The following is a 26,883-nucleotide window of genomic DNA, read 5'->3' as shown; positions in this document are numbered from 1 at the left end:
CGCCGAGCGCTGCCGCCGCGCAGCCACACGCAGCCGCCTTCCTCCTCCTCCTCCTCCTCCTCTTCCTCCTCCTCGTCGGGAAGTGCCCCGGCCCCTCGGCGAACTCCCCCCCCCCCCCCCGCCGGCCCTTCCTCACACCGCCCCCCGCATCCACCTGAGCTTCCCCCCCCTCCCCGGCTCCCGGGCCGCCTACATGCCCCCGCCCCGCTTATCTCATCCCGCCTTCCTCCTCCTCCTCCTCCTCCTCCTCCTCCCTCCCCGCGGGCTCTCTCTCCCTGCTCCCCCCCCCCTCCTCCTCCTCCTTCTTCTTCCTCTTCCTCCTCCCGCCGGGCGAGGAGCCGCGGCCGCCGCTTCGCCGAGCGAGGATGAGGAGGGCAGCGCCGAGGGGAGGAAGGCAGGGCAGGGGAAGGGAAGGGAAGGGAAAGGAAGGGAAGGGAACGGCCCCGCCCCGCCCCGCCCCCGCGCCGCGGGGCGCTCCAAGATGGAGGCGGGCGGCGGGCAGCGCCCGGGCCCCGCTGCGCGGTAAACAAGGGGGCGGGGCTACGGGGAGGGGGCGGGGCTTGCCCGAGAGGGGGCGGGGCTTCGCGCCCAAATGGCTTCGCGGGAGGGGGCGTGGCTAAAGGGCGGGGGCGTGGCCGCGGGGCGGAGGCCGGCGGGCGGAGGCCCTGAGGGGGGCCCCGAGGCTGGGAGGCGCCGGGGAGGCGCTGGGGCCGGGGCCGGCCGCCGTCGGGGCCCCGCCGCCATTTCCTCCCTCAGCGCGGCTGGGCGGGCGGGGGTCGCCTCGGAGGGCGGTGTGAGGCGTGCCCGCAGGTGGCCGTGGAGCGATCCTCAGCCGCACGGCTGTTTTCGTATCGGGGGCGCCCCTGGCAGCTTCTCGCAGTGAAAATACGTATTTTTTTAGTGTCTTGAAAGCCTGCCTGTCTAGGAATTCCCGCTTCAGTGCAGCAGGGTGAGGGATGCCACGCACAAACCCTGCTTCCCCTGTCCTCCCGAGTGCCTGCTGCTAGGGGCTGAGGCACGGTGCTGGGCAGGGGAAGCCATCCACAGAACTGGCTCTTGCGTGGGGCCGTCAGAGTAAATAAAAATAAAGAAAACCTTTAGAAAACAGTATTGGTGGTAATAAGTAAGGAATTGCAGCCATGTTGCTTTCCCAGAAAAATTAAAACACGTATTTCCAATGTATATACAAGTCTATTGCAGCCTCGCAATAAAAAGGACAGATATTTTAAATTCCATTAACTAATTGGGGAAAATCCTTTTGTAACAGCCACAGACCCAGGCAATGTGAGTTTTTGCAGCAGTGGTTACGACAATCTCTTTTGCTCTGAGATGAGAAAACCACAGCCTGCGGTTCTGCACACACATATATACGTCTATAATGTAGATAGCTCTGAACAGTTTTAATGAATAGGGTCAAAAATGAGGCAATTCAACTGCCCGGCCAGGATGCAGAGATGATCATTGTGTTTATTTCTAGCAAGAGCATCCAGTTGCTGTCATTGCAGTGGTCTACCGTAAAGGGAGGCAACAGGCCTGGCCTCGAGGAATTTTTAATCTGCAGCAGTACCCCATTTAGTTTCTGAGGAAAAGTACTTAAAACTCAGGGGCCTTGTTTCGCTCCCAGTGAGTATATTCCTACAGTCAACATGTTCAAATACCTCGCTGCGAGTCTTCAAATCGCTGCATTTGTTTAATGCAGAAAAGGGTTGTTCAAAATCTAGCTGTGTTTTCTCTCACAAAGCTAACACTCCCTAGGCAGCAGTACATGCAGAGATACCAGTATTGCAGGTTTCTGGGACTTGTATTTTAGGTTTGCCCGTCCTCGTCTTATGACAAACACTTGCACAGGGAATGAGTGCAATGCCACTGCTTGCATTGCTTCCAATTGTGCAAGTTTCAACCTGTTGTTTAGCTTCGGCTTCTCCAGACAAGAGTCTTGCAGTTGCAAACAGTCCCTTACAGGTTAGATCGGCAGGAGCAGGAGCTAGTATATGTTGGCCGATGGAATTGGTCCTGTTACCTGCAAAGCTTGAGAGCTCCTGCTCCTAAGCCATTAGGAGCTTTATCGCAGCACTGCCTGTGTTGTAATCCAGCAAGCGCTTGATCTTTACCCGCCCAGACACTGGAGGCATTTTTAATTATCCAATGGTTAATTTACATAGGAGCTTTTGCTGAAACAATAAATTCATACCTCTGTTATTATTTGGTATGAGTTTCTGTATCAACATTTATATTTGGATAAACCAAAGTAGCTTCCTACTAGCATTAAGACAAAGGGGCTGATTCAGAGCAAGTTTCAGAGTCATCCAGCACTAAAAACATATTCCATTTCTGTGCAGGGAAAGGGCAATTATAATGTAGAGTAGGAGAACATGTGCTCTAATGCTTCTTTTCTATGCAGGGATGAGGAGATACAAACATCTTGTCTGATGAAAAGCACGTTTTGCAAGGCTTGACAAATACGATTCTCACCCTGAGCCAATGTTTTATGTATGCTTTAAATGTTGGTAAGATTGTTTTTACAATTTACATTGTAAAACTCCTGACAAACAGCTACCTGCTTCCTCATCTTTATTAAGGAATTTGGTATGTACTTCACTTTGGGGGGCAGCTGCCGTTTATGGAGGCAATTAATGTGGAAATAGGGTGAGAGACCATGGCAGGAGGAGACATCTCTCCCTGCAATTGCGCCTTTGCTGTTGTCACAGCCTCCTTCTCCCTCCAGTTTAGTGTGGAGAGCAGAAGAGCAGGATGCCAGTGGCTCGCTGGGTGTTGTTGGAAGTCCATGCTCTTGGGGGGCTGTAGGAAGCAGAATGGGAGCTCAGGGAGCTCAGCTGTACTTGCACTGGCAGCACTGCTGTTGCATATGAAACGGGTCCTGTCCCCTAACCAGCGTTGTTCACCCCCATCTCCTGCCTCCCATTCTTGTGCCAGTTACAACACCAATGCAACAGAATCAAGAGCAATCCATGTTGTTTCTTTTCTTTACTTTCCAGACACTCCAGAGTGTGTACAGTATCTTCTATCTATGATTCTTTATGTGTTACATGAATGAAATCCTAAATAATCCCGTAGAACAGGTGCATGGTTTCATCTCCATTTTACAAATTGGAGGTGGAGATACAAACAAAACAATACTTTACTGGAGATTGCAGTATAAACTAGTAGGAGATCCAGATTTTCATCATGACTCTTGACATTTGTCCTTGCCACTAGAACATGTCCCCCTTTCAATGCCACGGGATGTTTTATAATAGAGGAAAAAAAAATGTTTTTTAGCAGAACTGTTCTACATTAAAAGGAAGCATTTATTTTTGTCGGTATCAGCTCAGTGAAGGCTTGACCCTGGGCCCACAATGGGAGTTTTATCCTTGACTTTAATGGAAGAACAATCAAGGTCTCATGATATTACATCCTAAAGAAAGGAAAATACTGCAGTTTGTATCAATAAGATAAATGCTTCGTAGTTTGTGTAAGCTGGTATATTCTTGCAATAAATGGTTTATTAGATTGATTAAATGTCTTAACTTCTCTTCAGCTATTAATCCGTTTTGGCAGTTGTTTATTGCTTTGTATACTTCGAAGTACTGGAGATTATTCCTTAATTATCTCATTGCAGCCCATTCATTGTTTCCTAAATAGTGTCATTACAATGGTAAATTGCAACAGTAAAACAGTGTCAATACAAAGTTATGGAGTTCCCATTTTATGATGCATTCATAAAGTTAACACCATTTACTTGAAATGTAGCTGTGATTTCAACACAGTGACCTATTTCATATGGCATAAGAGATATTGATAAGAAACCATTAGAGCATTAAATGTGCTGGGACTCTGCTTTCACCACAGTAAAACATAGCATACTCCCTTTCGGAATATAGGTACATGTAAGAATTAGAACTTATTAAATTAGTACTTATTTCATCACTTCCAGTTTCACCAAATGCTGTGAATTCCTAAGATTTTGTGCCTTTGAATACGATGTATTTATTTCTTTTTGTCCATTGGGGGGGGGGGGGAAGAAAAGCAGACAATAGTGTCTTTTAGAGGATACTATTTTCATGCCACAGAAGGATAAAAGAGTACCAAATCAATCAGAAGAAAGCATCTGCTTTTCATATTATCATCAGATCTGGCAGCAATTCATAAAGTAGCAGTTGCATAACAATTTCCATTCTAAGGCCCTTCTCACTCAACTGTAACTACACCTAACTTTCACATTATGAGTTGTCTGTTTCAGGCTGAGTGGTTTTGGAGGAATTGGAAGTACCGTCAAGCCCAGAAAGATTCATGAAACCTGCTTTAGAAACTGTAGCATAAATTGTCTCCCTCCGTGTTGCCCCAATACAGTGTTTTTTGGGAAAAAATAACATTGAGAATTTTGGTTTCTCTCTCTCTCTCTCTCTTTTTTTTTTTGTTTAATTCTAATTGCCTTTCTCTGTGCATATGGTATCAGAAAATGTAGGTCCTTAGCATGGGTTAAAAGTGCTGAAGACAAGGTAACTTTATTTATTTATTTTTTTAAACTAGCATTAGCAGTTTACCTTCAACCCAGAATCCCCATAGACTCCTATTCCAGAAACTTAGATTAAGGAACCCAATGAAGATGAGGCCAGATTGTGCCAGACGCTAGACACCCACATGAGAAACAATGCCTGAAAAGTACTCAAGCCAATGTGATGCAAACATGTAATTAAAAGGCCTGTCCGTAATTTTGATGCAGGGTTGAATTCAATTGGCAACCAACAGGTGGAAGGCTCCGTATAGCTAGCTCATCACCTGGTGACCTACAAGTGACATATCCAGTCCTTCCTAGTTGCTAATGATACGCCATTGCAAGAGAGCCTGCTTTTTTTAGCCAGCAACCAAATCATGTTCTGGCCTTTTCAGGCAAAGTCTCCCACTCACTGGGTGTGCTGGTTTTGTCTTCGGCTTCTTCTGGTCAAGTTTAAACAGTCTCCTACTGCCCTAAGGTGCTCATCGACATCTTAGAGCTGGAGGCGAGCTGCCACCAGGATTTGGCTGGCGGAGACATTTGTAAGGAAACTCCCACTCAGTCAAACCAGTTGACTCAAGGCAACTATTTAAATTCCTTAACCTAAATAACTTGGCCTAAAACAGATTAGGGCTCACTCTGAAGCTTTCAAGCTACAGAAGCGATAATCTTTGCCACAGGCCCAGAAACCGCCGTTTAGGAGGCAACAGCAATTTCGCGTGGTGTAATTGCTCGTCTGTCTGCAGCCTTAGACCATAGCCGTGCTACAAGTTCTTGTTGGTGGTCAGAGGTGAGAGGTGGGAATTCTGTGCGATCAGACATGATAACAGGAGCAAGGATTCACTTCTGACTGTGCTTTAGTTTCATCTGAGCACAGCAGTGGGACAGGCTAAAACCTGGCTTTGCCCTTATCCGCATACCCATTATGAGCACTCTGTTCCCCACTATCCTGCTGTAGCACTCCTGCTGATAGGCCTGTACAGGCCTGGTTTCCATTTCAGTTCTACTGGTTGTCAGATAGTTTATCTGTGAAACAGATATAATAACAGCTAATCTCATGTTATGGTTCCCTGGCTGTTTATAACCCCTATTAATAGTATCTGTGGAAGGCCTGGGACTAGATTTTATAGGGCACTGGGGTAACCAGTTACTGCGCATTCCCCTGAGGCTATGTAGCATCAAGTGTAGCAGCTTGTCCTTTCCAGACTAGGTCATGACCATCTTAACTCTGTCGTTCCCTCACTTTGGGGTGTTTAACTTTATGCTCTTGGTATTCTTTCTGTGACACGATTGGTAGTCAATTGATTTTGCTCTCTGATTGATACTTGAGAATATCCCAACTGATTTCCAACAAGAGGCTACATAACTAAGCCCTACCTCAGGTGGGTATCTTCACAATACTTACAAGCAATCTACTGAATTGGCTGGACTGGAAATAGTCTGGAATTAACTGGAGGGAAGTAGGATAAGTATCTGATGCTTCTATACTTCTATAAGGTGCATACTTTTAAATGCTTTACATGTTCTGAATTCTCATTTCTGCTGCTGGTACCCATTCTTAAAAGTGTGCATTTTATCCCCCAAATGTGGGAATATCAACACGTGATTCAGTGAGGCGTTGACCACCACAACCATTAGCACATTCAAAGTTTGCCTCCTTGAAACAGGACAGTAAATACCATTCTTACTGATAGATACATGACGGGATTGCTAAAGTAATAAGAGCAAAGGCATGCCACATTAGTGACAAGGCTATGCTTTCCCATTAAGCACTTGTAAACATGGGAAGGTGTCTCCGTACTGATTCTGAGGGAACAATCTGATGAGCTGTGAGAAAGTCCTTGCTTCGTGGTATGATGAAACTGTGGATAGGAAAGGTATGACAAAGGCCTGAAACAGCCCTGGGCGAGGACTCCAGGTCATCTTGGCACACTGGGGTATTAATTTACTCTAGGAGTCGCTGAACTGAAATCATCAGTGGGAGCTATGAAATAAGGCAGTAGTACAAATAAAGGTAGTAGAATTTGGCCTTGTTGAGAAACAGAAAAGGAGGAGTGAGGAACGCAAAAGCTCTTGTAAGTACGATGTGCAGTCATCAGAGTAAACTGAGAGTTATGGTAGGCGGCTAATTTTTTTTTTTTTTTAAAAAGGACTTTTCAGAAGAAAATCCTGCTGACTGTTGGAAAAAATGAAGTCAAAACAATTAGGAATCGCAATGAGAAATTCTAGCTTAATTTTATGCCATTCATTTAAAATTACACAAATGGTAACTTAACTTTTGGCCTCGTGCCTAAAAGAGCACCTGAGAACACATCATTGCATCATCACCAAGAGTCTATTGGCCTTCTTCTTTTAATTATGGGCTGGCTTTTGAAAGTGAAGCGGCTTGATTGGTTAAGGCTGATCTAGACCTAACGAGCAGTGAATGACTACCACAAAAAATGCTGGCATGAAAACCACAAATTCTCTTTGAAGTCTATGGATCTATGCTTACTTGCCATTCTGTGACCATTTGTGTGGTTGAAATTTTGTTCACACGGCTGCTGGTGGAACATCAGAGTGTCAAGAATGTGTAAGAGCGTTTCTGATCTGGTGGGGTGGTCCCTATGGCTGGAAGTAGAGAAATGGGAGTCAAAATGGGTAGGCTTGAGTGAGAAAAAGAGAGAGTATCTGCAGATACTATGAAAGGGAGCCTTAGGCACGTGTGAGGTCTGTACGCACGGGGGAAGGGTTAGATGGAGGATGTGGTAAGGTAGAGGAAAGGAAAATGAGCCACAGAAAGGGTAGGAAATAGGAAGTCCTTGAACAAAAGCTCCTAACAACCTTCAACGCTTCAATCCTAGTGACTTTCCTCTGGCCATTTCCTCACAGGGCATTTGAAATTTGAGGTGAACTTCAGTACTTTGTTTCTGGAAATCTGCGAAGAAATTTGGTGGTATTTGTTGGGGAAAAGAGCTTTAGATGTTGGAAATGCAGAGATAATTTAACGGAGATCTGTGGCTGTGCTTAGGACTAGCATCATTCTCTTCTCTAGTGTTTGTGTCTGCTGTGTTCATAATGAGGTGGAGCCCAGTGGACACCAGGAGCTCCACGTAACTTTACTTTCATGACTGTGCAAAGCTGTGGAGGTATTGCTGCTTGACTGGTTCCTGGTGACTCCCAAAGCAGAAGACACTAACCATCCCCAAACAGTCTGGCGTAATATCCTGTTTACACTGTCAAAGTGGTATTCCAGTAAAAGCTGGAATGGCTTGGACAGACGTACAGTTAGCTGGTTGAGGTACTGGCTGGAGGGCCAGGCTCAAAGAACGCCAGTGAACGGAGTTCAGTCAGCAGCTGGTCACCAGTGGCATCCCCCAGGGCTCAGTACTGGGGCCAGCTTAACGTTTTTGTCAGTGATGTGGATGAGGGGATCGAGTGAAAAGTTCAGGAAAGTTCACAGACAATACCAAGGTAGGTGGGATTGTCAATCTGCTTGAGGGCAGGAAGGCTTTGCAGCGGGATCTGGACAGAAAATCTTTCCTTTAAACTAGCAAAAATGGGGGAAGAAGAGAGTTTCGGGGGTGTGGTAGGCAGCAAAATATAACAAGTCAGGATGCCTCCAGTGGATGCATGCAGCCAGGGCAGCGAGTGCAGAACATGGCTATGGAGAATCCTCCTGCACCCCTCCTGGGAAACCTGCAGTCTCGATCACCTCCCTGAAATGCCTGTATAGCAATGCACCTAGCATGGGGAATAAACGGGAAGAATTGGAAATCTGTGTGTGGTCGCAAGGCTGTGATCTCATCGCAGTTACAGAAAGGTGGTGGGGTAGCTCACATGACTGGAATGCTGTCACGGAGGGCTGTGTGCTTTTTAGGAAAGACAGGCCAGGAAGGTGAGGTGGTGGAGTTGCTCTTTATGCGAAAGAGAAACTGGAATGCATCAAGCTCTGCCTGGGGGTAGCTGAAGAGTGAGTGGCAGTTTAGGGGCAGGGATTAAAGGTCAGGCTACTGTGGCTGATACTGTTGTGGGAGTTTGCTGCGGGCCTGTTGATCGGAAAGAGGAAATAGATGAAGCCTTCTAGACAGCTGGAAGTAGCCTCACAATCACAAGCTCTGGTTCTCATGGGAGACTTCAACCACTCTGGTATCTGTTGGGAATACCGCACAGCTAGGCACAAACAGTCCAGGAGGTTCCTGCAGAGCATTGAAGATTCAGTTTTGGGCCCTTCACTACAAGAATGATACTGAGTTGCACAAGCATGTCCAGAGAAGAGCAACAAAACCCGTGAAGGGGCTGGAAAACAAGAGTTAAGAGGAGTGGCTGAAGGAACTGGGGTTGTTCAGTCTGGAGAGAAGGATGCTGAGGAGAGACCTCATCGCTCTCTCCAGCTACATGGAAGGAGGTTGCAACAAGAAGAGTGTCAGTCTCTTTTCTCAGGTGACAAGCGATAGGACACGGAGAAGCAGTCTCAAGTTGTGCCAGGGGAGGTTTAGACTGGATGTTAGGAAGAATTTCTTCACAGAGAGAGTGGACAAGCATTGGAATGGGCTGCCCAGGGGAGTAGTGGAGTCCCCATCGCTGGAAGTATTTAAGAAATCTGTGGATGTGACACCAAAGGACATATTTTAGTGATGGGATTTGGTCGGTCATGTTGATGGTTGGACTTGATCTTAAATGTCTTTTTTAAACTGGATGAGTCTATGATTTTATGAAAAGGGCCATGAAACAAGCTCTGTGATAAATATCTACAAGTAATGTAGCAGTCTAAACCTTACGAATAAACTTTATGGGGGACAATTTGGATGTAACTGAGATTATTAAAAATATTTGATGGTGAATTCAAGATACTTGAATAATCTTGCCAAAATTAGTCTCACCGCACTGGATTCTGTACAATATGTAATCAGAAGTGACCCACAGCCTAAAGATTTGCAATTTAAGGGGAAGAGCTAGATTAATTGTAGGAGAAAGAAAATACGATTTCATGTGGAAAACAAGCAAAGAAAGAGTAATTTAGCTGAGATTACATAGGCAATTTCTGTCAGGGTTGGTATTACCCCATCTGCTACCTCTCCAGTCAGAGATGAAAATATCCTGTAAGATTTTGAAAATCAACCCAGTAAAGACACAAGAAGAAATATAATGTGGTAAGTTATGCACTGCTCCCGGAAGATAGACAAAGTCCGTAATTCCTGGTCCTATCACCCACCCATCAGAAGCAGAGGCACTGAGTGGCCCCCTGGGATGCAAGAGCTCAGCACTGTGAGCAGACACAAAGGGCTCATGGAGCGTGTACTATTGCCTCATGCAACCGCAGTGCAATCGTTTGTTCAAGAGGTGCCAAGTGTGAAAATGTAACTGATGCTGTGTCAGTGGGTCAGTGGGAAGCCTCTGCTTGTTTATTTTTGTAGCCACCACCGCCCCAGCAGGGTACTGCTGAACTGAGATTCTCACATAAGCCATTCCCAACTTGAAGCCTGTCCCAAGCCACCAACTTAATGAGTGCCACTGCTGTCATTTACAGCTAGCAGAGACATGGTCGTAAGTGGAAGCAAATAGATTGTGGCATTATTAGCTGAAGATGTGTAGGCAGGCCTGCCACAGCAACAGACTTCACACAGTTGCAGAGTGTTGACCGCTTTGGAGACTGATATGCCAATTAAATTCAATTAGTTGGCTCTTCAGCTTGGTTGAAAGATCAGCCCGTGAAGCACAAATATCTCAAGCCAAACAAATTTTTCTTGTCTGTCATGGGTAAAGTGCTCTGCCTGTGATTGTCTTTCAAATGTTCATCTTAACGTTCTCAGGTGATTTTCTCCAAGCTTCGTTTGATTCCACATTTCAATTTCCCTTGCTCAGTAAATGAAACATTTTCTTTGCATACTGGCATTACATTCAGTTGGGGAGATATATATTTCTGGGCACAAGCCAAACTGGTGTTTAGAGACTATGATAAAAGTGGAAAACAGTGTTGCAATGTGTTGGTCCAAGCCTCATTTGCAATGCTTTGCCCCTGGCTAGTCATCCTGCAGCTCTGTGTAGCAGAAGTGTGCTCTGCTCTATTTACATGCAGAGAAGACTTTGAACTGCCTGGCATTTTGTGTGAAATTTCCCCTTGGCCGAAGGCCCTGTGCAAGATCCATGTACCATTTAAGTTCTTTATGAATTAGCTTTTACCAGAATAGTTAAATAATGAAGACAGTCTGTTGGCCAATATATTGATAAATGAATTACTTGGCTTCCGTTGACTGCTATTTCTGTGAGTGTGTGGTTACTATTTGCAAGTATTCATGCGGCTCCAACTACACGTGGAAGTGCGTGGGTCGTGGGGTGACAGTACTTGGGAGAGTTGGGTTTTGGCCTCCCAGGGACCTCCCCAGCTCTTTCCCTAAGGCCGAGTTGGAGGCTGAGGGGTTTTGTTGTATTTACAGGCTGCCTGGGCCTGACACAAAACCAACAAACAGCTCTAGGACACCTGCTTGACCTATACTGCTTTGATTTAGAGAAATAAAGCTCTACCCCATAGAGAAAGGGCTGAAATCCTGCTGCTCTTGGGAATGTTATTTCAATGTACTTGTTCAGTGAGTTGGCCTGGTAGCTTACAATTCAGAAACCCTAGAGCATTTGTGAATTGTGGGGGAAGTACACTATTCATTATCTGCTGTCAGGCATTCATCATTCCAGTGTAAGCTTCAATCCTCTCATCAAGATGCAGAACATTACTTATGACCAGTCACAGGCCATGAATAATGGCTTAACGAAATGAACAGTTCTCTAACAATTCAAACTCGGGTTTGTTAATCAAAACTATTCAGAGCCAGATTCTGGCATCCCATCACACACACACACTGAATAACACCTTTCCCTAGTGCAATCTCTTCGGTTTTCATTGCGTTTAAAGTTTAACAAGCTTTTTTTTTTTCTTTTTTTTTTTCCTTTTTATTTATTTATTTATTTATTTATTTTTGTTCTGACCTCACCTAACTAGCTCACAGGAAAAGCTGGAGTTTGCCTCCACCAGAATTAGTAGCTCTTGTCTCATTCTGCAGTAGCACTTTCTGTACAAAACCACTTGGCAGAGATGACAAATCTGCGTGTCTTTTCCTTAGCTCCATCAGATGGGATATCCACTCTGGTCAGCAGCTAAGTCCTGCCTAGAGCTAAGCACTGATTTAAACGTATCTTTTATTCTTTATGTGGGAAAAGTAACTCAAAGTGACACATTCTTTATGGGATCTTCTACACAGCAATAAAATATGACCGTATTCATCCATGTGTAGGATTATGCACTGTTCTAGTCAACCTCCCCACTGAGGTTTCACACCATCAGCAGTTCTCTCCTGTATATTGCCAAACATACTTCAGGCTCCTGGAAAGTGGAATATATTCATGTATCTGCAGCCCAGTCCCCAAGTGTTCCTCTACAAATGTTCAGAGCAGCTGGTAGCTCTAGCTCTCTTCCCCAGTCGTGGGAGGCTTCTTACATTTTTGCTATTCTGAATTGTGCCAAGGAAGCTGGTACTGCATTTCCAGAAGCAGAGATTGATTCAGTTGGCACATTTCATTTGCAGAGAGCTTTCTGGGTAGAGGTGTTAAGGTAAAGCCCTGGAAATTCTTCTGAGAACTGAGCCTTCTGTATCCAGTACTATCTTTGTATCGTAAAGCCCAGCCTTGGTTCTGTGCATACTAGGTATTTCTCCAAGAGTGGTTCCCCAACTGTTTTGGGGCATGGGATTACTTAGGGTAATGTGGGTGTGATAAGATGTTTCCAGAGTCCTCAATGTATTCCTGCTCTAATATTCCTTGGCTGAGACTCCCAACGGGACTCTCAGGGATATAGATACCCAACTTCCATTGTGGTCAGACTACATATGCATCATTTAAACAGAACTTTGCATTTTATTTTATGTATTCATTTGTAAGATCATTTTCAGTGCATCATCTTCCTTAGCCAGTCCTTCCTTGGGATCATGCTTTGAGAAGTGGTCACAGTAGTTTCTACCCTGGAATGTGCTTCCCCTTATGATTAAATGTCAGTCTATTTGTATGATTAAATCAGTGCTCAAGATGAGGAAGAAAAAACCCTCTAGATTCATGTCAGAGGATTTCTCGATCGGCAACGGCTGGTGCAGGGGAGGTGCAGCTTGCTATTTTTTTTTTTCCCAGCAGATTACGGTTTGAGGCACTAGCTGCAATGAGTGGGAAGGGAGGAGCAGGGAAAAGAGAGAGAGAAAAGAAAGGCCCTCATCTAGAGGGAAGCCAGAATGCTTACCTCTCACTTTCTCTCCCTCCTCTGCCTTGCATTCGCTGCCACCAGCTCTTCATCATCTCATCCTGCCCCTAGGCCTAGAAATGTGGGCATCTGTGAGAGAACAAGCTGATATATGGTCTTGTCTCCTCTTGCAAGTTTTCAGCAGATTTTCATTTTGGTCATTTCTTTTCTTCAGGCATTGTATGTTTATTAGAGAAAGGAGAGGAAAAATGCAACCCAAACAACATTTCAGCTTCTCCAGCAAAGTTTCTATTTTGATTTATTGAAAACTTGTCCAAGCACTTATTTATATTTTATCTGTGAAAGACCCAAAAAGATTCATCTGAAACAGATATTTCCATGGAAACGTCCATCTTTGATGAGATGTCGTTCCTCAGATGTTTCAGCTGAAGAATTTTGTCAGTTCTGGCAGAAAAAAGAGTGGAGGGCAGAACAAACAAAGATGAAGCTCGCAGGAAAACATGCAATGCTTCAAGTTAATAGGCTAAAATGTCAGCTGGTAAACTTCCATAAAGCCAGAAAAGTCAACCAGTCAACCCAAGTCAATGGAGCTATGCTAATTTACAGAGGATCTGGCCTTAGATTTTAATAGAACCAGCCTAGCAAGCTGTTTCTGCACTTACCCATCCTCCTCCCTTTTTAATAAGCTCTCAGTCATACTTGGCCTATCCTTTAATAATTCACCCTTCTCTCTTCACGCTCCTTCTTCCCTCTCTGGAGATAATAGGATGGGATTTTCTGCTTGCAGCCCGCACAGAAATATCACAGACAGGTTAAACTCTGCACAGCTGGCTACTGCCTTCTACCATATCCCTTGTGCGTCTTTCTGGCCTCTAATATCTATCCTCTGTTTGGTCTTTACTTAGCCAGTGCCAACTGACTTCAGTGGTATTAGTTATAAATTATAATATAATGTATTGTATTGTAATGTATAGAACCTGGGATATTGAAGCATTAAGCTCACGGAGCAATCAATTACTTTAATGGGAGTTTTGTGTGTCTAGCTGCAGTTCTGGAAATCAGATCTGTGTGATAGCTCTAGGACGCAATCCAACACCTGGAACAAGAGACTTTTCTACAGCAGAAGTTACTATTTCTTTTTTTCCTGCTAAGGGCCAAATTGGTATTTAAAACACAATTGGCAAGATGCACATTAAAGTATGTTTTTTTGTTGTTAAGTGTAACTCCAGCGTGTAATGACCCCGTGTAACCGCTCAGTCCTCAGTAGCTTGTAACTCTCTGCAGTCAACAGCTGGATACCCAGTTCCAGAGCTGCAAGTTTCTTAACCTTGTCCTTTGAAGCCAGGACCCGATGTACTGACTTTGTAAGACCCACCAGACTACTTTTCTTAATCTAATCCTAATATCCTGGTGACCGTGTCCTTCCCTCTCACCTACTTTTATTAAAAAGAGTAGGGATGTGCTGATGCAAAAAAAAAAAAAACACCTCCCTTGCAGGCCTTAAAAGGCTCGTGTATCTTTATTATTATTATTATTATTAATAATAATAATAATAATTTATTTTGAAGATACTAATAGAAAATGTGCAACTCCTGATTGTCTCCTGTAGAAGTAAATAGTATTGAGTCCACAGAGAATATGAGCCTCTATCTTCAGTAACGTATTTCAAAGCTTCAGTTCGCTGTACCCGATCTTATTCACGTGGAGGAGTGAAGACACCACGCAATGTCTGAGATGTCTTCTCTGTTGATTTCTCAGAAGTACGTTGTATGGAGCACACCTTTTGCTCACCTTTTTCCAGATGATGCAGAGATGCTGTTTGATTGCTCCCGGTACAGAGCTGGTAACTGCATCTTCCAGAGAAATAAAAGGTAATGTGTGTGAATGGTTCCCTTACTGAAAACCAGTGGACTTTATATTGGTTAAATCAACCTCTTGGAACAACAGAGGCATGGTTGCTGTCATTTGAATTTCAGCTCAGCATCTTGATTGGCATTCTTTTTTAATGACTTTTCCTTATTTGTTAAGTTTAGTTGATGGTTATTGCATTTATTTCTAAAGAACATTACTTTAATTAAAAAAATCTCTGCTCTACAGAAATTAATATTCACCGTGTATATGGCACAAAAGTGTATGTGGTGAACACAGAGAATAATTAGTAGCTGTAGGAGAACTTATGAGAAGATGATTATGAATATGTAGCAGAGGAAATAGACTACAAGGAAATTAAACTGAGAAATTTATGAGTGAATAATTGACCTCTGAGTAAATACAAGCATTCTCTCAACAGCCACTTGAAGTATTGTTAACCACTCAGTATTTCAGAACATTAACCACTCTTTTAGATAAACAGTTCTTTGCTATTGGCAATGACTTACTCTTTGGAGTTACTTTGCTATTTTGCAGTGTGATTGCTTACTGTATACATAAAGTTATAAATACATGTGGTGCCAAAACATTGGAGTAGGTGGGAAAAAAGCAAAAATGCTCCAAAGCACTGGAGTAGGTGGGTCATAATCTGTTAGATATGTGTAAATATAAAGTTATGCCCTCTACCAGAAAAAATAGTTGTAAGGACTAACTAAATCCGCTTTGAGAATTATGCTGTTACAAATGAGATCCGAATTTTATCACTACTACCAAATGAATACAGATCTGTTTGCACAATGAAGCCATCAGCCTAAAATTGAGATTTTTAGAACTGATGGTGAAGTTTCTAAAGTTGATTTTCAGAGTTTGCAAAGCTTGCGTTTCCCCTTAGATTTGGTGAGTAATTAGGAATTCTTCCAGTGGCTTTAAGGACTGTAGGCTAGAGGTATAAGCTTGTTCCAAAGAAAGTGCCATCGTCTTCCAAATAAAAGGTCTGGTGGATGTGAGCAGATACATAAGCCAGAAGAGCAAAGCTGATAATGGATCTATTTGAGAGGCAGGTCCCAGGAAATGTAGAGCATCCATGAGTAAGGGCTAGGCCTTCTACCTGAATTGTGTAATTGAGCAGTTTGGGGTCAAACCTTTCTGAAGGATGACCATGTTCATATTTTGAGGATTCAGAAATCATAATGATAAAAAATAGGATGGAGATGCTTGTTCACTGGAAAACCTATGTATTACAATGGTCCATGCAAAATGAGTCATAATGGCTATATATTGAGGATAAAGATTTGTTTTCATTCTAGAGAGAATATTTATTCCGGCTGATTGTGAACCAGACACATTGCTAAGTTATTGCTACATTTACACTCATGAAACCAATAAGAAAGATATGGCATTTGTGAAGCTTTGTCTCTTCTCCACCTTCCAATTAAATAATGGTTAGTGTACCAAACATTTTACATCACAGAATAGAGGACAAGCAGTTATCCGGAATACGTAATGATCAACTACAATATGTGACTGATTGAATCAGGTGAGGAGTGTGAAGGATGAGGTTCATTTGCTGGCCTTGGCCTCTTTGTTTGGCAAAGAGAGATAAGAAGACAAAGCTCAGTTTTATCAGAAGTTAACGAATGACTAAGTAGATGAGAATCTCGTATCAACTCTTTATTTCATTGCAGTCCAAGCAATTAATGAAGTATGCATGGAGGCAGTGGTAAAAGACCAAATGTAGTACCTTAGATGTTCCCTTCTTCTCTGCTGGAACACAGAGGGATACTCTTGGGAGGTACTGACTGCATCAGTGTGGACCAGGTAAGGCTGTTGGGTTTGAAGAGAGATTCCTGGAAAGGTCCTAAGCTGCATAGCTGTAGTCTACAGGAATCCGTATTTACAGTCCCAAGTTCCACCTTTGGCTATCTAGCTGGAAGTCAACAAATTTGGGTAGCTAAGGTTATGAGTCATAGGAATGAAATTATAAGCTTAACCCAAAGGAAAGACGTGGATGTGCTCCAATTCAGCAGAGTTTTTATAGGCAATGAACATTTTTCTTTCTGTCTGGGAAGAGAGAATTACCCGTAAGCTAAAATCAAGTAGTCCAGAAAAAAAACGATCCACATCTGTTCTTAGTGATGATGGGAAGGTTTTAAAGGATACATCTACACTAGTTAAACAGTGTTCGGCCCCTGGGATTTGCCTTCTGTTTTGTTCAGTTATTAGAATGATCCCTGGTACAATTTTTGGCCCAGGTCATCTAGCGCTGTCCCAAACAGTCTCCACTCACAGCTTGGAAGTTCACACGAACAAGGGACCTTCCCCCACAGGCAGTTTGGATGAGGTCACCTTCTTCTGGAGGCTGAAGGACTTGGATAGTATGGACACAGCCAGGTTGTCCTAGTTGGCCTCTGCACCATAAAATACTCAGTGGCACAATTAAGTCCACTAGAAGAGGTGTAGCTGAAACTGGTTAAGCTATATGGAGACATTTGGGGGAGATCCTTCCTCTATGACCTCTTGAGCTGAGAACAGCTGAGATAAATCGTAAGAGGAAGAAGGAATTGATAAGATCTTCTATTATAGGTAAACTACTTTAAAAATGGCAAGACTGTTTGAAAGAACCAACACTACTTGAACTGTTGTTTAGTAATTTCTGGAGCATTCTGCTTTTCTGGAGGTTTTCAGTAAAACAGCTGGAGGTTCCCACATGGAGAATTTGGATACTAGAACTGAAGGTGTATTTTGAGCCTCTGTGGCTGGGCTATTTCAAAACAAGCGGCAGCAAAGACATGAAGTCCAAAGTTCAAAAAGAAGTCTTGCACTTCAAACTGGGGGCTAAGAGTAAGATGCAAAAGGAGTGAGCTACAGTGAAAGCTCCAAGAAAGCAACCTGATGCACCACTTAGTGGAAGTAAACACCTACATATCGGTCCAAATAGGAGAACATGGGCTTATGTGCTTTCTAGAGTAGGGTCATGCAGAACTAGAAATCTGATGGCAGACGGGTTTGATTCTGAAGTTCCTGAGAAAGAACTTCTGGGGAGGTGGATTTATGGATATATGGGCAGGGAAGAAGTTAGAAACTGTGTGGTTGTAGAAATCAAATGAAGCAAAGAGATTACCTGTAGGTAAAGATCTGAAGAAGTAAAGGTTAACCTTGTTTAATTGGAGTTAACATTTTCTAAGCGTTTAGATACTGGTTTATATGTTCTGCATTCTAAAGCAATGGGCCCAGCTCATTTGTACTGGCACAAATGAGAAATAAACCTCTCCACGCACTTGAGCTTCTGCTGTGTGTGAGATGAAAATCAGAGCCAGAGGCATTCGGAGTTTGAAAGAAATATTTTTGTTTTTGATGTCTATTTTTGCTGCCTCTATTTCGAGCAGACATAGCCAGGGCTGGAAGTGAATACAGTGTCTCTGAAGAGGTGAATTATTCCCAGCCAATCTGTAGTGGCAGAAGTGTGGTATCTTATGGGCTTGAAATAGACCATCCTCATTAACCACATGTTGGGCCAAACTCCATTAATTGCTACAGCCCCTCAGGGCTGAATTTAGCCCATTATAACAAAGTGATAATATTGTTGGGAGCTATTTTTATGTCCTGTGCTGTAAGTTGAATACTACAATACAGTATAAACTTGGTAAAGCCAAGATATTTTTAGGTTTTGGGGGGGCATAAAGTAGTTTCTCAGTGTTTGTCAATGCTTTCTCAAGAGTTTCCAACAGTACTAATTAGTAGAGATTAATGATAGTTGAAGTTAAGGGAGAACTAATGAAGGTGGTGTCTTCAGACTCATGTCCTTCTAAAGGTGTTCAAGGAAAGCTGGGTGAGGTGGTGGCATGCTGGCCAGTGATCGGTGGGACTTTAATGCGCTAATAATTGTGCCACTGATATGGAGTGAAGAAAGAACCATGCAAGACCCTTGAAAATTTTATTACTAAAGCCTCTAGTGTGGCCTGTGTGGGACTGTTGAGTTGCAGGTGGCTCGCGTACATCTCCCCTGCTGCTCTAGGCTGTGTGGAGAGCTACTGGGCTTTGCTGGCATCAGTTGAGGAAAGTGTAGAGGTGGCAGGGATGCTCAGACTGACACCACCAGTCCATCGTGGGACTAAAATGGGTGGTCAGACCCCTTTCCGCAAGGGACAGTAGGAAGTTAAGAAGCAGTTGGTATATCTGATCTATGTGCTACTTCAGTTTGTCTTTCCATCTGTCACTTGTCATACAGCTCTTGGCCATCTCAACATTTTGGTACATGTCTCACGAGCTCAGGAAGACCAGTCAGTGCTGGGGTTTGGCAGCACAGACAGGACTCGCTGAATTCATCTGAAAACCTCTCCCAGATGCATCCCAGGTGCATGGTCTCAAAACCATGCTCCCCTTCTGCAGCGGACACGACGAGGGTGAAGGTGGGTGCCGTGCTAACACGTGACGGTTCGCCAGGATGTTATGTGCTGCTGTTCTCCCGTGTTGCTATTCCCCTGGCAATGACAGCAATTGTTTGACACATCATCCTGCCTGCCGCATGCCTGAGCTGCACAGTGCTGGCATGAGCTGGCGTTACACCTGCCGAGTAATTGCGCTCTCGCTAGCTTCAAGATCAGGCACGTGAGCCTCAACCATTCTGAGAACAGCTTCGGCCGAGCACAAAATCAAGTTAAAGAGAGAAACCCAGCAGGCAGCGAGGTGCTGAGTCACCACGCAGCCCTCCTCGGATAGCCTTGCAGCAGTGCAGAGGATCAAAGGTGAGGTGACCTTGTGCATGGGAGGTGAGGCGAAGTCCTCTGCGCGGGCTGGAATGTACATTAGCTCAGGAATGCAGACAGGCAAACAGGGTTGAGCGAGCGCCTTTATTAGCTGCTCTAGGCACGGCTCTGAGATCGTCCGCGTCTAAGAGGAAAAAGCTCTGCGTTTGTCCAAAACTCTGAGAATCAAATGCTCACAACGTATTCTTCGACCTGTTCTTCTGACCGGGACTGCGATTAGGCTGGGTGATCTTTGGTTTTGTTCTGCTCTGGTTTGAAGCTAGCTGGGTCATTCTGGGAAGCCTGGAAACCTCTCTTTAATTTGCTAAATAGGAAACTTGCATCCAGCCTGTAATTTCACAATTCTCATTATAATCTGCAAAGCAGGATTACAACAGGCTATGTTTTAAAGATTACTATTTCTCATCCCAGCTCCAGCCCACTCTCTTTATTTCAGTGATCAAAATATCAAGGTCATTATTTCTGGGTATATTCTGCACTTGCTGATTTCTATACCGACTCCTGGCCTAGGTAATTAAATTAAGCTACCTTTTGACTACTTTTAGAGGGATTGTCCGGCCAGGCTGGTTTCACTGGCTTGTCATATGGACCCAAAGCAACAAAGAGGCCAGTGCTGTTTGCCAGATCCCCTCCGTGGCTCTGAGAGGTGTGTTACAGAGAACACAAAGGTGTTGGTGAAGATGAAAGCAGAACCCTGTTGTTTTCTGTTTAGATGCCTTGCCGTGTGCTGGGATCACAGGTGCTACTACAGATGGTACAGACGGGTAAGATTCATCCCTAGTAACTTTACACATCTGCAATGTGAACTTTTACTTCTGAGTAGTCATCCTGGACACCCTTTACATTTCAAAAATTTACCTCTCCCTAAAGTAGACATTGGCAACATGTGCCCTGTTGGGTTTTGCCCTAAAAGACCCCATTTGTCTTCATGGACATCAACAGAGGTCAGCAAATAACCTCACAGACATCTACACCTGAGGTATTCAGATTTAGTTAGTGAGCCTCAGATTTCCAGTCGAGTTTTCTCTGGATCTCAGGGTTATGAAATCAAACCTCTGCTCAGTCTATTTTTACATCAGCCAGACATCTCTGGAGATGGAATTGCCCTCCTCCCCAGATATGATTTGAATTTGTTTGCTAAAGCATCTGCACATATGGCCCTTCACAGAAATCATGCTTTTATGAGTTTCTTGCCGTGGGGCATACCTCCCTTTTGAACCATCCTCTGTGTGAAGTGTTGTGTGACAAGGCAAACTGAATGGGATGGCCGTGTTTCTTTCCATTACTATTTGGGAAGCCACCAGTGACCAGAACAGCCATGAGAAGAAAGCCACCAGGGCAGAAGGCCCAGACTGGCTCCCGATGGACAAAGCCCATCACGAACCAGCCTACGTGCAGAACTGGGGGGCTGTGCCTGGATCGTGCCTTACCATGCGCCATGGGATCCTCGGGATGAAAGAAGCTACATAAACATAAAATATCTCTATTGATTATAAATGACAGCAAAAGGGAAACGTGTGATTTAAAGCAGTGCCAGCTGTGGTCTAATATCAGATAAACCGCACTGATGCTGTTGTCAAATCCAGTTATCCACTCTACACCACTCATGTCCAGGCAAGCTGGGGGTAAGGATAATTTTTTCTATCGACCCTACAGAGGTCTGCATGCTCCTGTGTGCCTTTCCTGCAGAGATATGGACATGGACACTGCTGACAAGTTGCATTCCTCTTATCGGGGGCGGTTATGTCACTGGGCTGGTGTAAATCTCCCTCTTCCTCGCTCGCTGCTGTCAAAAAGAAGGAGGGCAGCTTGGCACGGCGCTGCCCCCCAACGCAAGAGGTGTGACTTGTCAGCAAAAAAGTCATGGAAGCGATTCTACCGAGGGTGACAAAAGGTTGAAAGCTAACACAGGGACCTCCCAAAAAAGCACCAGGCAATCTGCACAGCGATTCCTCCTCTCAACACGTGTCTTATGTAAGGGGACGGGGAGGCTGACTCACTGTGCTGGGGACCTCCCGAAAAGCTGGGCAGGACGGGCACCCTGCAGGCTGCTCTTACACCATCCATCTTTGGAAATGTGGTCCCATCAGTTTGTAAATTGTGCGTTTCCATATCTCATCTCACGTGGCCTTGGAGGAATGCACCAAGCATCGAGTGCTGCTTCAGGTGCCCCGTAGTATCAGAGACATCGGCTTGAGGATGGCGGGTAGGAGATGGGACCTGTGCGAGACCTGGGTCCTTCCAGAGTGGCAGCTAGAGGCCAGGTGAGATAGACCAGGGCATTTTCGGGGGCATTAGGTGTATATTTGGGCATTTGCATTCCTTCCTACACGTCTGCATCTTCAGTGTCTCCATCTGAGCTGGTCACCCCGGGCTGTTTTGGTATATGGTGTAGAGACGTAAGTATTTTCAAGGTGTGTTTTAGCCAGACTGTTTTAGACACCTCTTTTAGGAGAAGGTGAGTTGTTCCCTAGACACCACCGACTGTCACAATTAGATTTCTGTGACTACAAAGGGAGCGTAGAGCTGCTAACTCAAATGCAGGCATTTGCATCCAGTTGGCTGAATCTCAGCCCGGGTCTGGTCTGTCTCACGTTGACATCAGTTTCATACAAAGAAAAAAAAAAAGCAATCCACGGATCTGCTTGTGCTTGTAATTACAGCAGTGTCGGTGAGATTAGACTCAGAACCACCGCTTGGCAGTTTTGTCCCCCAGCATAAGCTCTGACAGATAGTCGTTACGGTAACGTTTTCATGGCTCCTTTCGTAAAAAACAAGAGTTTCGGTTGAGAATTATTTGTTTGGATCCGAGCCAATTGCAAACTGCTTCTATTTTAACGGGGTGTCCCAAGACGCTTTCAGTTACAATGAGGTGAGCAAGAGATGTTTTGGTTTGCTGGCGATTCTGAAAGATAATTGCACACATTTATATTGTTCCTATTTTTCTATATTGTAAAAAGTTTCACTCAACACCAGAGAAAACACGTCAGGTCGTTTTTTAAGCATTTTTCACGTTAAAAAGAAAAGGAACCGAGTGAAAGGAAATATCTGAACAGAAAGACGTTTCATAGTGAAATCCTTCTCAAGCAACTTTTTTTTGGTTTCAATTCTAAATGAATTTATGTGGCAAAACTGACAGAAATTCGCAGCGTTTCTGCTTTTTTCACCAGAAAGAGCATTTAGCCCCAAAAATACGCCCACGCTGTTTCAGCTGTAGCGTTCACAGAGCCGCAAGGCTCTGGGCCCTTGCTGGCAGGATGGGAGGGACCGGGAGCAGCCCCTGCAGGTTGGTGACAGAAGGTTAGCAAAGGGCTCTTGGAAGCCTTCCCTCTGCGACACTTCCACAAGGTAAATGTTCCCGTTATTACTTGCAAGCCGGCCGTATATCACAGCAAGTACCAGGTACAATAAGACCCAGACAGCAAAACTGAGAATAAATAGATGATGGAATTCCTGGCATTAGTTCTGGAGCAGTTTGGGACTGGAACGAGTGAAAAATACAATTTCTCTAAAAGGGAAGTTTCCTGTGAGTAAAAGCCAAATGTTCCCCTCTGCTCCCCCTCCTTCTTTCCCCAGATTCCAGTTTTTCACTGGGGAGAATCCAAGTGTTTCAAGTGAGTTCAAGCAGAATTTCATTTTGTTGAACTGGCCTGATTTGAGATGCAAACCGACCTCTGAAATGCTGAAATTTCCCGTGGGAGCAGAAATTCTGAATTTTGCTCAGCTCTAGTTACTCCTCGCATGGAAATGGCCTAAAGCAAACAAACAACCACTCTCCTCGTACGGGTGGGAGAAGCGCCTGGTAAGTAGGTTAATTTGGAGGGGGTTCCCTGGTGGCTGCTCCTCTTCCTCTCTTCTGCCCCGGGGAAACCTGTGCAGGGATCAGCTCTGCAGAGCGGGCAGTGACAAGCTCCCCTTCCAGGCAGAAATAAACACACACATACATAAACTCAAAGATCCATTCCTACTGGAGTTGTTTACACCCCAGGGCGGGCTGATGTGGCCTGAAAGTGCTCCACTGACCTCAACGGATTGCCCTGGCAAAAGGATCACCGCGTTCCCTATGTGAAAACATGCGATTTCCCAGCAAAACTAAGACCCTCAAGAATTTTGTGGTAGGCTCCGCAAAGCAGCTGATGGCCCAGATGGGACTTCATAGCTGCGGCTGGATGCTGAAAGGCTGCCAGCTGGCGAGGCAGCCCCGTGGGTGAGGTATCCGCACGTTACCGGTGAGGATCGGCGAATGTGCCAGAGCTGGAGCCCCAGGGGGATGCGAGCGGCCCTGGTGGAGGCAGCTGGGTCCTTCTCCTTGCCTCTGTCTCTCCGACTGCTCAGGAACACGGCTGCAGGATGACAGCAGCCTCCAGACCTGGCGAAAACCTGGAGCAGCTCAGGGGAGAGCCAAACCCCGAGGTGCGGAGCGCGGCTGCTTCTCCTACCCGTGGCTTGCTGTCCGTACATACAGGGCACAGGGTGAGGAACCGTGTGGTTCTGCCTCCGTGCAGCCAACAACAAGGATGGATGTGCCCTCTAAGCACCGCAGGCTCCGTCCCGAAGTATTCCTGGCTTTCCATGCCGAGCTTCAGCCTCCCACCGGCTATTGTATGGCCGCAGCCCTTTCCCTCTCATCTGAGCCCAGCAAAGCGCCCTACGAACAATTAAGTCTCACTATCCCCTAGCGAGCTGGGGAAGAATTATCTCCTCATTTTTACCTGTCTGGGAAATGACACAGAAATTAATTGACTTCTTCAAGGTCACTCAGAGAGTCAGGGGGAGATGTGAAAATGGGACCCAGGAGTCCTGACTGCTGGTCTTTTCTAACCACCAGATACCTAACATCAGTCGCTGGAGAACCCGCTCATAGGCTTTGCAGTTTTGATTAAAGGTTCAAAAAATACTGGAGCTTTAAAGGAAAAAAATAATTCTCTCCAACTTTACCAGGCGATGCATGACCAGGCACAGCCCCCCCGGGAATACAAGCTCCGCTGAAGACGAGCTGACCGGCTGTCTGCTCCAAATACACGAGGGGTCCTAGGCTTGACGCCAAGTGACACGGGCAGCAGGCTTGGCTCCTGCTGCTCCGGGCAGCCCAGGTGTCTGGCAGGGCTTTGCGCATCCGTGGGTCACCAGAAGACGAGGCTCTGAGTGGAAAAGCAGCAAGCTGTGGGTTTATGCCTGCGTTAGTGTTGGAAAGCGTGTTAATTTAGCTGTTAAACACGAGCGACCTGGGCTTTGGGGGTGACACATGGAGTGTGGCGGATGCATCTGCTGCTCTGCATGCGCAAGCAGAGCAGTGAGTTGGCTCCTTGCCCCAAACCATCCTGCGCAGGGCACAAAGCACCTCCTGCCGGGTTCCTCACCCCCTGCCCTGGGCTCCAGCCCTAGGCACAGCTCCGTGACCCACTTCTGCTGCCATCGCGTTTCTTCTCCCACCAGCATGTGAGAACACCCTCCCAGCATAGCTGCTGCTCTCTCCCGGGCACTGCCCAGCCACCCAAGTGCCCCACGCAAGGGCGGTGAGAGGACCACGACCTGCCCCTTAATTTGCTCTTACCTCTCTGGGTTCACCACTCACAAATGCTCCATCTCCTCCAGCAAGACCTGGCCCAGCCATGGGGCTCCAGGAGCCTGACTCACTGTTACCCTCTAGTGCTGGACCAGGCGGGCTACAGGCTTTTCCCCAGCAAAAGCAGGCATCAGCAGGTTATTCTCTTTGCTCCAGGCCACCCCAAATTCAATCCTGGCCACAGCAACTCATCTTAGCTGAATTTCAGCCCCACGATGGCTTGCCTTCCTCTGCCTCTCGCACCATGGCTGGACAGATTTGGCACCTGTAGGGTGGTGGGAGGGACAAGAGTTTTGGTTCATTTGATTATGTGCCTACTGTTTTTTTTTTTTTTTTTAATTTAATTCTTTCCTTTTTATTTAAAGCCGTCCCTGTCATCTTGAGTTTGGTTCCCCAGACCTCGTTTGCTGTGGTTTTAGTGGAGGGACTCGTCGCTGGTTTGCCCATGGAGAGGCTGCCTGTGAAACAGCTGCCGGGAACAATTAGGGAAACTCATTCTATGGGAAACTCCTTCTATTTTTGTAGGGAAAACAATGCTGGAGAGAGGGGCCAGGGTTTGCTCCCAGTCTGCATTGGTAAGAGCTTAAAACAGGAAGGGGGAAAATGCTGAAGTCCTCTTCTGCTTACCCCGCAGTCTCTGAGTTTTGCCATTAGTTTCCAATGAGCCAACACTGGAAACACTCGTAAAACCACTTTTTTTTTCAAGTTTTTCTTTTCTATTTTCTTTTTTTCAATAAGTGCCATCAATTCCGTGTTTCACACATGCCGACATGGATTACTACTTGCTCACCTGAAAGCAATCACATTGGCTGCGGACTGAGCTGCATGACTGAGAGCCTGCTTTGGCCCCCTTACACATTTGTTTTTTCTTATTTTCTGACCTGTTTTTGTGATAAGCTTAGCTTGTTTATGGACATGCATGAAATGCAGCATGTGATTCTGTTCTCGTGCATCTTGTTAGGCTATATTTTAACTCCATTGGACGTTCCCATTGATAGAATAAACATCATTATTCATATAAATCAATTACACTTCGAGATCCTGTGATAAAGCACGGTGAAAGTGTCTGGCCTACACTAATGAACAGAGCAAAACAAACATCCTGTAAGATAGGTAAGGTGCATTTTGAAACTTTATGGACAGCAAAAACATCTGATCTTTGAGTCTGAGCACTTGTGTACACAAGCCACAAAAATTCACCCACGTATTTCTGCATTGTGTCCAGTAATGCATTCTTGAGTAATGTGTCTGTTCCTGGAAAACATACAGGGCACTGTTCATTTGCCTAAATGGAGGTGTATGGGATTTTTTGAGATTCTTTGGGAATGTGACACATCCAGACAGGTCTAGGAGGAAATGATGCAGGCCTACAGGCTCCCTACCTTATGGAGCAGCTTCTGGAAGTGGAGCAGGACACCCCTATGACCCTCAAGAAGTGTGAGATATCTGTGCGGTCAACTGATGCATGTATTGATATGAAGGGTGAGGCTCAGCTCATAGACAGACAACTAAGTACAAGTGTCTGCAGAGTGCTTTTACAAGAGTATTTACAATTCTATTCTATTCTATTCTGTTCTGTTCTGTTCTGTTCTGTTCTGTTCTGTTCTGTTCTATTCTATGCTATGCTATGCTATGCTATGCTATGCTATCCTATCCTATCCTATCCTATCCTATCCCCATCCCATCCCATCCCATCCCATTCCATTCCATTCCATTCCATTCCATTCCATTCCATTCATAATACAGATCTATTATGTGACCACTAATGTGGCCACTCTCAGCTCCCTTGACTCTAAGTGCTAGAAAATGAGCACTTCAGGGCATTTCTCTACTCTAATTTAGATGCCTCCTTTAGGAAGACAAGAATCATAGAATCACAGAACAGTTTGGGTTGGAAGGGACCTCAAAGCCCACCCAGTGCCACCCCCTGCCATGGGCAGGGACCCCTCCCACCAGCCCAGGCTGCCCC

The 26,883-nt window shown here is 45.2% G+C and overlaps 1 long non-coding RNA gene across 2 annotated transcripts; it reads left to right on the top strand.

The window, feature by feature from the left end:
• The first annotated feature begins 212 nt into the window (after nucleotides 1-212).
• On the top strand, nucleotides 213-26,883 carry LOC106036870 (uncharacterized). 2 transcript variants are annotated; one of them, XR_007162747.2, is made up of 4 exons: nucleotides 213-14,584; nucleotides 16,268-16,400; nucleotides 18,811-23,150; nucleotides 25,280-26,883. It is a non-coding gene; the product is annotated as an uncharacterized lncRNA (long non-coding RNA). The 2 variants fall into 2 exon arrangements; XR_001207707.3 differs by having other exon boundaries at nucleotides 18,811-26,883.

The sequence above is a fragment of the Anser cygnoides genome, chromosome 2, assembly GCF_040182565.1.
Source record: "Anser cygnoides isolate HZ-2024a breed goose chromosome 2, Taihu_goose_T2T_genome, whole genome shotgun sequence".
In the NCBI taxonomy this organism is placed as follows: Eukaryota; Metazoa; Chordata; class Aves; order Anseriformes; family Anatidae; genus Anser; species Anser cygnoides.
The sequence above is the reverse complement of the archived record's forward strand: the minus strand, read 5'-3'. Positions and strand labels throughout refer to the sequence as shown.